Source organism: Tenrec ecaudatus, chromosome 13 (genome assembly GCF_050624435.1).
Source record: "Tenrec ecaudatus isolate mTenEca1 chromosome 13, mTenEca1.hap1, whole genome shotgun sequence".
Lineage (NCBI taxonomy): Eukaryota > Metazoa > Chordata > Mammalia > Afrosoricida > Tenrecidae > Tenrec > Tenrec ecaudatus.
Window position 1 is genome coordinate 12,381,626 of NC_134542.1, and position 16,105 is coordinate 12,397,730.

Genomic DNA, 16,105 nt, shown 5'->3' on the forward strand with positions numbered 1-16,105 from the left:
AACTTATGTATATCCTTGAGAAGAATGCGGATTGTGGAACACTCAAGTGTGCTCCTGTGGCACCTTTACAAGGATCAAGAGGCTGTCGTTCTAAAAGAACCCGGGTTTTCAATTCCAAAAGGTGTGCACCAGGGTTGTATGCTCACACCATACTTATTGGACCTGTGTGTTGAGCAAATCGCTAGAAAAATGGAAATCGATGAAGAAAAATGCACCAGGGAAGAAATACTCACTGCCATGGAATCAAGGCTGGGTCATGGCCACCCCCTGAGGGTTTCAGAGCCTGCAACCATTTCTAGGGGGAGAAGGTCTAGTCTTTGTCCTGCGGAGCTGCTGGTTTCCAGGTGCTGAGCAAGCATGCGGATCGCAGCCCAGTGCATCGCCACGACACCAGCAGGGCTCCTCACACCCAGTGTGGAGGAAGGCAAATGCTGTGTGCAAATGACACAATCGCGATGGCTGAGAGTGAGGAAGACTTAAAGCACTCGCTGTCCAGGATCAAGATTGTAGCCACCAATATGGATGACAACTCCATGTAAAGAAGACCCAAATCCTCACAACATCATGATAAAGGGAGAAAAGACTAAAGTTGTCAAATATTTCATCTTGCTTGGATCTAAAATTAGTGCTCATGGAAGCACCAGTCAAGAGATCAAAATGCAGTGCACTGGATAAATCAGTCGCAGAAAATTTTTTCAGAGTGTTGAAAAGCAAGAATGTTACTTTGGGGTCTGACTTAAACCATGGTATTTTCAATCGCCTCATATGCATGGGACTGAATATTGGACCTTGAATAAAGAAGACTGAAAACTAATCGATACCTTTGAATTATGGTGCTGCTGAAGGATATTTAAAGTACCCCGACCTAGCAAAGGAACAAACAAATCTGTCTCAGAAGAAGTAAAACCAAAAATATCCCTTTGAGGCAACAATGGTGAGACTTTGTCTCCCATACTCTGGACATGTGGCCAGGAGAGACTAGTCTCTGGGGAAGGATGTCATGCTGTGTAAAGTCGAGTAGCAACAACAGTGCAGAAGACCATTGAGCAACAATGGAATCAAACATAAAAACAATTGTGAGAATTGCTTCGTGCCTCACACTGCTGTGTTCAATTGTACCTAGGCTCACTATGAGTCAGAAATTACTCAATGGGACCTCACAACGGACTGCCAAAAGAGCAAACCATTGTTTTGGAAGAAGTACATCCAGAAGGCTGCTTAGAAGTGAGATGGTGAGACTTCAGCGCATGTACTTTGGACATGTATCAGGAGAGACCAGTTTTTGAAAAAGAGTATGATGTTTGGCTGGAGCATGTACACAGGGACAGAAAAGAGCTCAGGACACAGGAAATTCAGGGCAGATAAACCCTCCAGGAACAGAGGGAGGTGTTAGAGTATTGGGGACGAAACTGTGGGGGAAGAGAGCAGTGTCGGTTTATGATATGAAAATGATGATAATTTACAATTTATCAAGGGGTTATGAGGGTGGGAGGGGAAAGACAGGGTAAAAAGAGGAGCTTATACCAAGGGCTCAAAGAGAATGTAAATGTTTAGAAGATAACGATGGCATCATATATACAAATATGCCTGACACAATTGATGTATGGATTGTATCAGAGCTGTAAGAACCCACAATAAAAAGATATTTTAAAAAAGCATAAAGTAAAAATAATAATATGATATTTTGTAAAATGGAAGGCAAAGAAAAGAAGAAAGACTCGAGATATATTTATACAGTGTCTGGAACAATAAGCTCAAACAAAACAATTGTGAAGATGGTGTAGGACTGGGCAGTGTTCCTATGAGTGGAACTGACTGGACAGTACTTAACAACAATGATGAATATGTATATGTGTCTGTATGTGTATAGGTACACATACATGTATATAACCTCTTGTACATAGGGCCTCTAACATACTGAGCCAGAACAGACTTTATGGTACCTAAAAACAACATCAGAGTATTAGTTATAGTTAACAGATCATTTAATGCATGACTTACACATATGTGCATGTATAGGCATACCACCCATTTATTGATCTGTTTACTGCAACTGATATATAATTACAATGGTAGGTTTCCTCATTCTTGCAGTTCAGAGATATTTAGTTTCTTGACTATTTGAGAGAATGAATAGTAAGTTATACCCTGAATAATGTATCCATGGTAATTTATCTTCTTCTATTTTTCTTATCACTCTATGTCATTGGTAAAACATGAGTCTCAAAAAACTAATAAATAAAATAATGCATGAGTCTCTAGGCAAAGATACCCTGCAGACCCTATCAAATATTCTGTCACTAAAATTGTCTCTTTCTATGAATGAAAATGAAAAATACTTCTCCCCCTTTTTAAACTTTTATCTCAAAGACTATATGTTAAATTATTCACTCCCTTGCCTGAAAAAAAAATAAATTTCAAGTTGGGGCAATGTCTGTATGAACTCTGGAGGACCCATGTTGGTGGTCTGGCTTACCCATTGGGCTGCAAACTGTAAGACAAGCATTTTTAAACTACCAGCCCATTTGAGGGAGAAAGACAAGGCTTTCTACTCCCAAAAAGAGTCTCAGTCTTAGAAACCCACAGGACAGGTCTACCCTGTGCTAAGAGGTTGCCGTGAGTCAGAATCAACTCAATGGCAGTAAAGTTTCTTTTTGGGGTTTTATCTCTGAATTCATAAGAGTGGTATGTACTGATTGTAAAAAAATTAAAAACTCAAAAGTTATGAAGATCAGTTTTTCCATAATACTGTTGATGAATGAAACATTGCTATTTTCACACTGGATACCAATGCCACCTTTAGGATAAAACTAACTTTATTTAGGAAAATATTTTTATAGATTATAGTGAATGATAAAAAAGTAAGGCTCCCAAGACATAGCATCAAGAAAGGAGACCATGAAATGAAACACCTCTACAGAAAGACAGGGCAACAGGACAAATGAGATGAAAAGGTCATAAACTGAAGTAACTTAAACATTGAAGACCAGGTAAATTCAGTTGAAGGAGAGATCTTGTGTAATGTTGACGAACACGAGTCCTGGAGTGGAATCTCTGAGGGTTGGAACAGCTTCCATAATTGTGTGTATGCATGTGTGTGAGTGTGTTTGATTGTGTTTTTGATCTTGGGTATCAATCAAGGTCCCAGCAATCAAGTAGAAATTTCTGAAGAATTAAAACAAAGGGAATGTAAAATAGGGACTCCCTGTGAGCCCCCCCTCCCCCATGGAAAGAACTCAGAAGTCACAATGGAGCCTGGTGGCACCCATGTTTTGGTGACAGGAGGAATTCAAGTAAGAAGAACAAAGAGAAGAGAATGCATTTGCAGAGCCCAGGGTGAGAATCCTGTGTCAGAGCTAGATTCAGGCCAGGGAGGCTGGTGCCATGCCCGGCCTGCCTGGTGGGATTTGGAGCCCAGGAGAAGAACAGCAGCTCTCAGAAATCTCCCCAGAGCAACATGAGAACATCTACCTGAGTACAAACATATTTAGGCAAAACACATTTATAAACCAAACAACACGAGAAGCTAAGAATCTTGAGCTGTAAGGGAATGTGAGGAAAGAATCTGAGATTAAACAAGGCCCAGATTTATCCAGTGTGTGGTTTGTACATGTATGTGTGTATTGTATGCTATCATATGGATATCGACTTGTGTATGTATATAAGGGACTTCCAAAAGTTCTTGGAAAAACATAATTTAATAATCTTGGCATCATTCCACTAACTTTTTGGGGCACCCTGGTATATTGCTGCATATGATCTATCATCCAAATAGAAGCCCCGCACAGAAATATGTTGAATCAACTTTGAATATTTACTATGCCCCGGGTATTGATCTATCTATGACCCTAAATAGAAAATGTTGTAGTAGAATGGCTGCCCAGTAGTACTATTCAGGTGCAAAACTGATTTATTCACTCCTGCATTGTTCTTTCCCATTGTTCTCAGTTATCTGCAATTTCTCCTCCCCTTTTTGAGCCCCCCCCCCCCCCACTCAGCAAAACAGAGAATAAAAGAGACTTCAAATTCTCAGTGTTTAGAGTACTAGAAAGTGTGGAATCCGCCTGTAAACGTGGCCTAATTGGGGTTTCAGTGGAGCATTCCTGTTGCTGTATTGCATCTGTCATCAACCTCTCTTAAAAGCGAGATTATGTAATGCATGTCAATATCTTCACAACAAATAATCAGCCGCAGACTTGAGATTCCATCATGTCGTGTCTTCCACAGGCATCCGGCTACCCACTTCCTTTGAAGTTTCTGGATGGAAATGATGTATGTCGTCTTGTCAAGACCAGACTAGTTAGTAATCAGAGCATGGCCAAGGTTACTCGAAGGTTTCTTTGATGCAGAAATTCCTGGACTTGGAGCTTAAATCGTCCTGACCTCTCTGAATGTGTGTTGCCTCCCTGACCACCGGAGGAAACTACATAATTGACATCTTTAGGTTCACAGAATATTTCCTACGTTGTTACTGTTGGTAATCTTAACACAAGACCAAAAAACTCTGAGAATTGACTAGACAGCCACTTAAAACAATGATAAAAGCATTTTTAAAAACAAAAAATGTGAATTATTTACAGTGTACAAATCAGGTGATCAAGTTGACATTTACATTTCATACACATTTTGTTTCATCCTATTTGTTGCCATTCCTCCCACGTACCACCATTTATTCCACCTTCCCCCAGGGTTTCCTATTTCTAGTCCTTTCTTTCCTAACCTCTGAACTTTGTCCTTGGGTTGATGCTTCCCTTTTGATCTCAAATCGCTGATTATTCGAAGCGGCATGTACTTCACAAGTGTGATTGTGCTCTCCAAGGACATTTTGAACTTCACAGAAAACAGAGTCACTGACGATCAGCATGCCAAATGTCAGGGGAGCATAGCAAAGTGTGAGAAACGTGTTCAAGTTAGTTCTTGACCTTTTCCCTTTGCCATTTATTATCCGTTTCTTAGTGCTGTTTTAAGTGATTCCCAAAACAAAAGAGACAGTTTATATTTATATATCTACACCTGTAATGCTCTTGATTTCAAAAGTATAGAATTACCAGGTTATCGGTGGAGCATAGTCTTCAGCCAAATCCAAACGAAGGGGCTTACTTCCCCTCACAAGCTGACATTAATGAATTCATTATGTGTTTGTTTTTGACCACCAGGATTTGACAAATAATTATGTATCATTCGTTACCAGGTGACACTCACAAATTAGTTATAATTATTCAAGGACGTGATATGCATTTATTTATATCTCGTCACAAACAAGGTTGGGCATTGGATAAGAAAGACTGACAAAAGAATAGATTTATTTACATTATGGTGCTGGAGAAAAACATTGAGTGTCGTGGGCTGTCAAAAAAACAGATGTGTCTTGGAAGAGGGATAGACAGATTGCTCCCTGGAAGTAAGTATAGCCAGACTCCTTCACACAGACTTTGGACATGTTGTCAGGAGAGGAAAAATCACTGGAGAAGGACATCATGCTTGGAACCCTAGGGGGACTGCGCAAAGAGGAACCCTAGGGGGACAGCATTTGACTAATTGGATTGACACCATGGCTGCAGCAATGGGCTCAAACGTCACACCTGTGAGGATGGTCCAGTGCTGGACAGTGTTTTGCTCTGTTATCTCTAGGGTCACTAATAGGAAGCGACTCCATGGCACCTGGCAGCAACCAGCAAGAAAACTGCCTACACCATTCGTGCAGTGGAGGTTTGAGTGTTGCCCTGACGTTGGAAGCTATGCCACCTGTATTTCAAGTACCCGCAGAGTCACCCAGGGTGTACACATCTCAGTGGCGTTTGCAGCTAGAGATAGACTTGGAAGAAAGTTTGGTAAACTACTTCTGAAAATTAGCCAATGAAAACCTTATGGACTACCACAGCATATTATGTGGTATAGAGTTGGCAGACGGACCCTCTAGATTAGTAAGCATTTAACAGGAGACTTAGGAAAGCCAGGGACACTGAGGAGAGTGCAGGGCACCATATTAGTATATGAGATACAAGTTGGCTCTTCAGTCTGTGGGGTTGCTGAGGGTTGGAGCTGGCTTGGTGGCCACTAAGAACAAGATCAATGTCTAGACAATGCTCTCGGTCCTTCTCCATGTAATGTTCTTGGAGAGAAAAGGCTCAAGCTGGGAATTCTGCAGCCAGCTTGCCGATTTTTCAAACCCGGCCTTACATTATTCTATAACGGATCCTCTCTTGAGAGCATCCTGCTATTTTTTTATTCCCTTTTGATGCTTTTTGTGTCCTTCGGTATCCTTTCCCAGAGAACTCTTCAATGTCGCAATTCAAAACTTGCATTTTGCCTCCAGTTCTTTCAGTGTGAAAAATGCTGAGTGTGTTCTTCTCTTTGGGGTTTGCAACTCCAAGTCTGTGCACATTTATCATACTTTATTGTCTTCTCGTGTTGCCGGCTGAAGTTTTCTAATTCAGGATTTTTAATATTTCCTTGAACTATTCTATGCTCAAGAACAAGTCTCGGTCTTTCTTGACCTCCAGTTTCCTTTCTACTGATCTTTCCTTTCTTCCAGGTCTGCTCTTCCTAGTGGCAACCATGACTTCTCTGGTTTTCAGTCATTCACATTCAATACATCATATTTATTCTTGAAATGCTCTCTTATGAACTTTAATATTTTTCTTTGTCTTCAACATGAAATTACTTATGAAAATCTATGGCTTACTTGGAGGTCAGTCCAGAGCCTTGTTCTGACTCAAGGTTCTGAATTTCCCCTTTGGCTCTTTGGTGCTTGATTCATGTGTACTCCATCTCTTTAGGTCCATGTATATACTCACCGGTTACACTGTTGAAAAAAGGTACTTGCAATGAATAAATTGTTGTTCTTTCAAAATTCAGTCCTATAATCTCTGATGTCATTTTTTTCTCCAAAAACAACAGTTTTCAATCCTTCTCCTTTGTTTCCAAAGTTTGCCTTCCAATCATCAATCCATCCTCATTATAAGTTTAATCGGTTTCAGACAGCATAATATGGTAAATATCTTCAATTTCTTCCCTCTGGGGTTAGTGGTTGGTGCGTAAATCTGAGTAACGCTTGTATTAACTAGTCTTTCTTATAAGGATGTGAATAGCGGTTTATCACTGACGCAGCTGTTCTTCAGGGTCGATTTTGAAATGCATGTGATGCCATTCTCCCTCAATTTGTCATTCTTGACACAAATACAAAAACAAACAACACCAAAAAACAAACAAACAAACAAACCAAATTCACTGTCACCAGGTAGATTGCCACTGAAAGCGACTCCATCAGAGAAGGTACAACTGTCCCTGTGGGTTTTCAAGATGGTTAACTCTTCACAGGAGTAGAAGACCTCCCCTTTCTCCAGTACGGCGGCTTGTGGTTTAGAACTGCTGATGTTCTGGGTGATAACAGCCCAAAGCATAAACACTACACCACCAGGGCTCCTCCTGACATGAGACCTTGGGGATCATCTGAATAAAAATGGCCGATTTAAGCTCACCAATGCCTACGTTATTGAACTGCAAGAGCCCCTTTTTATTGTGATAAATTCCAATTTTACTAGATTGATAATTTGTCCACTCCACATTCTGATCATTAGTGGATGGTTGCAGCTGTGTCTTCTCCCTTTGAGCCTTGCCACATTGTCATAGGAAGGTCCTGAAAGCTTCGCTCTATCCACATCACTGAGGTCGACTCTTAGGAAGGTCCTGAAAGCTTCGCTCTATCCACATCACTGAGGTCGACTCAAGTGGGAGTGCTTCTCAAGTTGTATTTTGCGGCCCTTCCAACCTGAACGACTCATCGGCCGTGTCAAACATTCTTTCGCTGCTATTTATCATATGCTCAGTGGCTGATTTTTAAGAGTTTATTGCCAGGTCTGTCCTTCTAGTCTCTGTAGGAAGCTCCACTGAAACCTTGCCCCGTGGGGGATCCCGCTGGTATTTTAAATACAGTGGCATAGCTGTGGCATCACAACAACACATGAGAGACCACATTATGAGTAAGTGATAGATGAGTAGCATATAATTTTTCTGTAGGGATAAATAAAGAGAAACAAAATACCTCCTATTTTTTTTACAGTCAGTTGATCTAAACATAGCACCAGTTTCTCTGTTCCCAAACTCCTTTCCCTACTAGTTGTCCAAGAACACGTCTGTGGGGGATTCCATAGCCTGTTACAAATGATGGCCTGCTTTTGCCCCTCTCCCATCACCTTCTTTTGTATTCCTGCCGGATATCCGTTCTCTGTGGCACGGGTCTTGATTTATGACACCAGGGTCCCACCTACAGCTTTCCAAGTGGTCCCTCCTTTTGTAAAGTGACACGATTTAGGAAACAATGAACCAATGAGCTGGGTAATGTCCAATGCTAATTTGCTGTGCTTGTCTTTGCATAGAGTGCTGTGCCTTAAAGAGGTGGAAACTCCAAAGATTTCATGTACGAAACCAGGGTCACCCGGGTCCTTTGGCAATGCCCATCCTTTTGGCTGGAGCGGGAGGTCCGCCAAGGAGCACTTGGAAAGGAAGGCCTGCGTATGGAAACCCTGGAGAGCACAGTGGTCCCGGACACACACCAGGTTTTTCCTGAACCAGCCTTGACTCTCCTTTGGTTTGGTCTCATGGGAAACAGTAGCAATGATTTTGTGTTCTTCCCTCTCCTATGTTCATTCATTTGTTCATGCTCAGTTCAAGCCCATTGTCTACTACTTGGGCAAAGCCTTACCTTCCTAGCTGCAAATTGAGCCGCCACTCCTTGAGTTGTAGGGACCGCACTTTAGAATCCCTTGACATTTTAAAAACTAGATTTTCTTGGCCCTCTGTGCCGGAGGAATTCTCAGGAGTATAGGGGTTAGAAAGTTTCCTTGACAGCAGCTGTAGGCCCAGCAATTTCCCTTCAAGACTGCTGGCCTGTTTACGATGCTAACAGTTTTCCTTTTTGTTCTCAACAGTTATCCAAGAGTTAGCAGAGGAGGTTGATGAATAGTATGGATTCCAGAGCCAGATGGTTTTAATATCATTCATTTTATTATTTTAGAAATATTTTCTTCTGTTTAGGGTGCAAGTTCACACAGTGGCTGCCATTCAATTTCTACACAGAGTGGATACTGGCATTGGTCACATTCTTCCTTACATACAAACAGTCTCTATTTCCAATGATTTCAACTCCCTGTCTCCTTATAGTCTCACCTTATTTTCAAAATAATTGTTGATCCTTTGGTTGTAATACATTTTTTGTTGTATGATTCTGGGCATGTCCTATAATTTCTGCATTAGTTTGATCATCTCTACTATAGGATTATAATAATAACAATAATCTCACTTGAGTTTTGTGGTGAGGATTAAATGAACTAACAAGATCCAGCAGATAACAAGTGCTTTGCAATGGTAGCTGTAACGGATTAAATTGTTCATCAAAAATATGTGTTCATCAAAAATATGTGTCAACTTGACCGGCTCATGGTTCTTAGCGGTTTTGCAATTGTGTGATTATGCAAGTTGGCAGTTATCTGATGATCATCCCAATGATGTCATCTGACATGATCATCTGAATACAATCCTTCCTTTGAATGGATTTGTCTTGGAAAATGTATAGTCAGAATGTTCCTTAGACTGAAGGGTGGTAAGATGTTGGCTCACATGAAGGACATCATGCTTAGAGAAATAGAGGTTTGAGGAAAAAGAGACGGATCCTCAACCAGATGAATTCACACAGTGGCTGCAACAATGCGCTCATAAAAAGGGTTCAAGAGTCAGACAATGTTTTACCTGTTGGATATCGGGTTGCTATGAGTTCAACCTGAATAGACAGTGAATCTATAGTAATGATGGCATCGGAATGAAATGATTATCTAATGCAATTTTAAATGGTTGGAAATAACTTAGGTGTAACACATCAAGATGTTATGTCTTTAAATTGTGTGTGTGTATTTACATAAAGCCACAAGCTTATTTGAATATAGTGACAATCTAAGTACAGTAAAGTACAGTGTCTTTTTCATATGAAGTTCTTAATAAATTCTTATAAAGCAATTAAAAATTTAGCACTCTGTCTCAGTGCCAAACAAGATAAGGTAGAATTAGTAAAATTCCATGAAAATAACACTATATTTTGTGTACTGTTACAATTATGTCTTCTTGTTCTAAATTTTAAGGTTATCCAAAATATACTTTAGAGCACACAAAAACATGAATTATAGTCCTTTGATATGCATTAAGTATTTTACTTTTTCCTGTGAAAATTTCTGTATCTCCAAATTAGTCAGGGATGGCATTCTGATTTATGAGTTTTAATAATGTTCAGATCTTCTGAGTAGACATAGCCTACTTATTGTAAAATCAGCAACGATTTGTATGCCATTAGAATTATTCAATAATTAATATGCTAATGATAAAAAGCTTCTAAGTATCATTTTAACATATTGACTTTAGGTATATTTGAATGCCTTTATTTCTTGACTATTACTGGGTCACCTTCGGTCCATTTGGCCAGTAAGACATCCTCTGACTTCACAAAGGGAAGGAGATTTCAACTCAACATCAGCCCAATACTGATTCTTATAAGACTAAAGGAAAACCTGCCTCCACCCTCCAAGTTTCATCATGAATTCTGACACCAATTGTCCCTCAAAGCCTTAAATCTCCAATGGGTTCAATACTCACTGCAATGACCACAAATAAACCTCACAGATCATACTCCAGATTATAGGGTTTATTCAGCATGCTAACAGTTTACAATTCAGGAACAGAAATGCTCAGGATACATTTCTTCCAGTCCAGGTAGCCTCTTCTGTGTCTACAGGCATGTTTTGTTTTGTTTGCTCCTTGAGCTCTCAAGCACAAAACCCCTTTGTTTCTGCCCTCCCGGACAATGTTTATAGAGCTTCTGTCATGCTGGTGGTAAATGCCCAAAGGATATATTACTCTTCTATAAGCTTCAGCTTGAAAATACTCAGCTCTGTCTTCATGACTCAGCAAATTTAACTCCCCCCACTAAGTGCCTGGAGGTACTTGACTTTGAAAGCAAGACTCCTGTTGACAGGCTCAGTTTTGCCATTGGTCTTATACCCCATTACCATGACTCCTGCTGTGCTCTCATTCATGTTTCTGCTACTGTCATTCATTTGCTGTTTCTCTGGACTTCTAGCTAAAGTTAAGTAGATCAAGAAGCTAAAATCAGCAGTATCTCAGAGCTCCAGTGATGTGCTCTGCTTATCTTTCTTTCTCGTTCATGGGCATTGAGTTGATTCTGACTCATTGCAACTCTGTAGGATAGGGTAGAGCTACCCCTGTGGGTTTCACTGACTGTAGCTCTTTATTAGAGTGTAGAGCTCTGTATTTCTCCAGAGGTGGGTTGCTTGGTGGTATCAAACTGGTGACCTTGCAGAATGTAGGTGAAGGCCTAATTACTACACCACCAGAATTCCTAAGACTATGCCTAGAGGAGCCATGTTAAGCTTTTTGTTCCACAATTAGGTCTTTCTAAAGGGTCCAAGCACAGTGTTAAATATTGATTCTGTTTCATAAGAATCCCACCACCCATCTGTCAATGTGTCATACCTTAGTGGCCTGTGTGTTGCTATAATGCTAGGAGATATGTTACTAACCTTCAAATACCCACTGGCTCATACCATCATGGGTAGGTTTCAGTGAAATATTCAGACTAGGAATAAAGGCCTGGTAACCCGCTTCCGAAAATGACATAGTGAAAACCCTATGTATCACAGCAGAATATTCTCTGGAAGAGTGAGTGTTGGAAGCTCCTTAGAAAGGAAGACCCAGCCTAGCAGCTGGATGATGCACTCCCACACAGCAAGGATCATGAAGATGGTGCTTAACCAGGCAACATTGTGCTCTGTTGTACATAACCCCAGTGTCCCTAACAGCACACTGGCTCAAATGGGTGATCATTTGAACCCAAGAGCTGCTCCTGAGGCGAGAGATGTGGGTGGCAGTGTCTTACCATACAACTGCATAGCCTTCAAACCCTGTCGGGCAGTTTTACTCTGTCTTGTAGAGTTGTTACAAGTCAGCATCAACCTGGTGGAAGTCCGGCTTAGTTTGTACTATTCCCAGGGTCAGAGCTGACTAGACAGCAACTAACAGCAACCGGAAAAGCAAGGGTATTCTTTCGCTGAGAACTCATCGTCATGTTTGGAGATGTCAGCTCTTAACTACTGACCAGATTATGTTTACTTTATAAAAAAGAAACCCAGCCAAAGCTCTCATAGCTCACAAGTCTGAGGAAACACCCTCTCCGTGTTATATGTTATCATTTTTCACCTGGTCCATACTTGCTCTTAGGCCATTCAGAACATTCCCAATTGAAAAATACCCTTCACTGCCATTGAGTCAATGTTGACTCATAGGGACCCTCAGAGGCAGGGGAGAACTGTCCTTGTGGGTTTCTGAGACCGAAATTCTGCCCAGGAGTGAGAAAGCCTCACCCTTCTCTCGAGGAGTGGCCGCATGTATAAATAACCCAATGCTCATCCTAGAGGGGCCTATTTACTTCACTGTAGCAAACCAACCCATCGCCATCGAGCCAATTCCAACTCAGAGATCTGACGAGAGAACAAGCTAGGATTTCCTCCTCCAGGTTGCAAAGCTGAAATTTCTACAGAAGCAGATTGCCACATCCTTCTCCTGCCGAGCAGCTGGTGGGCTTGAACTATCGACCTTTCAGTTAGTAACTGTACCCTTAACCCCTATGCCAACAGGGCTCGTTATTTCACGGTGAGAGGGCTTTAAAAGCCAACAAATTAATTTGCTTTCCTCTTCCAGCTGTGCATTTCAGCCCCTCCTCACTCTACTTTGAGCTGTAATTAAGGGCATGTTTTCATAATAAAAGTAATCTCTTCCCGGTGCTTCCCCAGCTGCAAATTCTGACCCAGATTCCCTTTATGAATCATGACTGTCACATGTGCTGGAAATAGGCTTCGTTTCCCTCTGCCCTCCCTCAGCTGCTGGAGCCTCTTGCCATCAGATTCAGCCCGAAGCTTAATGAAGGAGCTGGGCGAGGATTTGACATGTGTGAGCCTGTCTTTCAAAGGCGTGTTCTGTTTGTTTACAGGAGGGGACATCATTCAAGTGCCCAGTCATGACATCAGAGGAAAAAGCAAGCACAAACTAATATGCTCATCAACATTGTTGGATAAAGTTAAATTTGAATATTGAAGTTAGTTGGGTAGAGAATTAATTAAACATTGTTCAAGTGAAGCAGGGACGGGTTACCTGGTAAGCAAGGTATGCACCGGTTTACTGGTGCCTAATTACTACTCTGTAGTGCACACTTCCAATTGTCTAATCATATTGTCACTCGGGATTCTCCATGAGAACCTTGTAACTGGTTTCCATTACAGTTGAAGCAAGTAAATGAAACCTTGGCATTGTATTTTTAAGATCCTCTTCTGGTTTCTGTGTGATCTGATGACTTGGAGTAGGACTGCTAACTGTTTGCCAAAAAGTTGATTTTTTTCCATTCTCCGTGACACGTAGCTAAGTCTCCATCGCTGGTCAGAAAATCTGCATCCTGATAAATAAAGAAGAAATTGAAGTTGTCAGTGATTTCATTCTTCTTGGTTCTGGTTCGGCAATCAGTGTTCATAGAAGCAGCAATTAAGAAATCCAATAACCTCATGCATTATGGAAATCTGCTACCAAAGAACTTTGTAAAAGTTTCAAAGGGCAAAGACATTACTTTGATAACTAAGGTGTTCTTGAGCCAGATCTTGGTCTTTTGACCTCATTAGTATGTGAAAACTGGACAGTCCTAAAGAGAATCAAAGAATCAATGCATTCATGTTGTGGTGGGAAAGAGTATTGACTATTGAGTGCATGGCCAAAAGAAGTAAAAAATAAATTTTAGAAGAAATGCAATTCCATCGAGGATGGTGAGACCAGCATGCTTCCTCAGGCCATGCTACTATGAAAGCAATCCTTAGGAAAGGATATCATGGTTTGTACAGGTAAGGTTAGGTGAAGGTGAGGAAAGGTCTTGATAAAAATATTCAACTGTTTGAATTGGCACAGTGGCCAAATGATGACAATAATTCAGGACCAGGGAGCTCATGTCCTCTTATCTGTAAGACCCAGATGAGTTGGATCGGACTCAGTGTCTCATAGCAACATCTACAGGAGGTGAGGCTCAACTTCCTAGACTTTCTGGTTGGGCATGGGTGGGAACCATGTAGTTGAATATGGGTCAAAATATTATCAGCAGAAATCATGCAGAAGATGCCCACCTGCACTGCAGGCTCGTTAAGTCTCAATAGACCTTCCTTCATGTTTTCTCTCTGCCGGTTGGTGTCATCTTTCAGAGGAAAGGTGATAGCTGAGTTTTGAGCATGGCAGAGTTGCCACCAACGTGGTTTTCTGAATGCCTGTCCCATGTACAGTGTTGTCATGTGCATTATCATTAAACTAATACAATCCTCCATTGAGTGGAGACACCCACCTACTCACTCACTATCATACCACCAGTAATCTACCCAGCATTTATTTCCAGCTCATTTTTAATGCAGTTTTTGTGGTAAAATTAGGTGCCTCGGCTGATATTCAGGTCAGTTACACTTGAGTATATATTTAGATAGATAGATAGATAGATAGATAGATAGATAGATAGATAGATAGATAGATAGATAGATCCAGCACAGGCTCACTATGAATCAGAAGTAACTCAGTGACAGAGGGTTGGTAAGTATTAAGTTATCTTATTGTGGTTTATGTTTGCATTTACTTAATGGCTAATGATCTAGATGCTGAGAAAATAATCTAAGAATCTAGACAATGTGAAGAACTAAACCGGACGGGAGGAAGACTTATTGACAATCTACGCTATGTATTTAGCTTACCTTGCTTGCTGAAAGCAAAAAGGACTTGAAGCACTTGCTGACAAAGATTAAAGACGGCAGCCTTCACTATGGATTGCAATTCAATGTAAAGAAACCCAAAATGGATCAGTAGAAAAAACCCTGATAAATGGAGAAAATATCAGTGTTGTCAAGGATTTCATTTTTCTCAAATCCACAATCAACACTTATTGAAGCAGCAATCAAGAAATTACATCAGGTAAATCTGCTGCCCTAGACTTTTTAAGTGTTAAACAGAAAAGATATTGCGTTGAAGACTAAGGTGCACCTGATTCAAATCCTGGTATTTTCAGTCACCTTGTTTGCATGTAACCTTTGGACAATAACAAAGGAAAATCAGGGAATAATTGACATATTTGTATTATGGTGTTGGCAAAGCATAAAGCGCTTTTGGAAGAACAAACAAATCACTCTTGGAAAACGTACAAACAGAACCCTCCTGAAACACAAGCATGGTGAAACTCTTCTCCCCTTCTTCGGACATGTCATCAGGAAAGATTTGTTCCTGAAAGATGACATTGTGCTTGGAAAGCAGATCAGTGAAAAACGAACAAGAAGAAGGCCTCCCAAAGGGATGGACTGATCCGGTGGCTGCAACCATGGGCTTAACCGAGGTGATTAGGACAGAGCACGGCTTCCTTCTGTCATGCAGAGTCCCCATGGATCGGAAATCATTGGATGGTTTATAGGTACACCAGTGATTCATCCTGATGAGTATCTTTTACATATTGATCATTGTATATCTTATTTGAAGAAACATTTAAATTCTTTGTCTCCATTCTACTTAGTCTCTCTTTTTATTATGTGCTACAACATCTATTCTGGATACTATATATATTTTATATCTTCTGAGTACTAAAGCCTGATCAGATAAGTGAGTTTCAAATATTTTTCTCTCAGTCTGAGCGTTATTCACTTACTAGATGCTTCCTCTGATATATACATGTTTGTAATTTTGGTGAAGTCCAATTATCTATGTTTCTTGTATAATAGACTAATAGGAAACCCTCTATTCCTCATTGCCGTCTACCCGCCCCCCTGCCCCCCTGCCCCCCCGCCCCCCTACCCCCCTGCCCCCCCGCGCCCCCCAACATTTGTATGCTCCAGTCTTTTTTCTTCTCTTTAAATTGGGGAAATATTTTAAAACTGATATTGTCGTCTTTTGTGTATCTCTTCTAATGTTTATTTCCAAACCTGGTTTTATGTTTTTTTATATTTTGTTTTCAATGCCTGTTTCATGCACTTATTTCTTATAT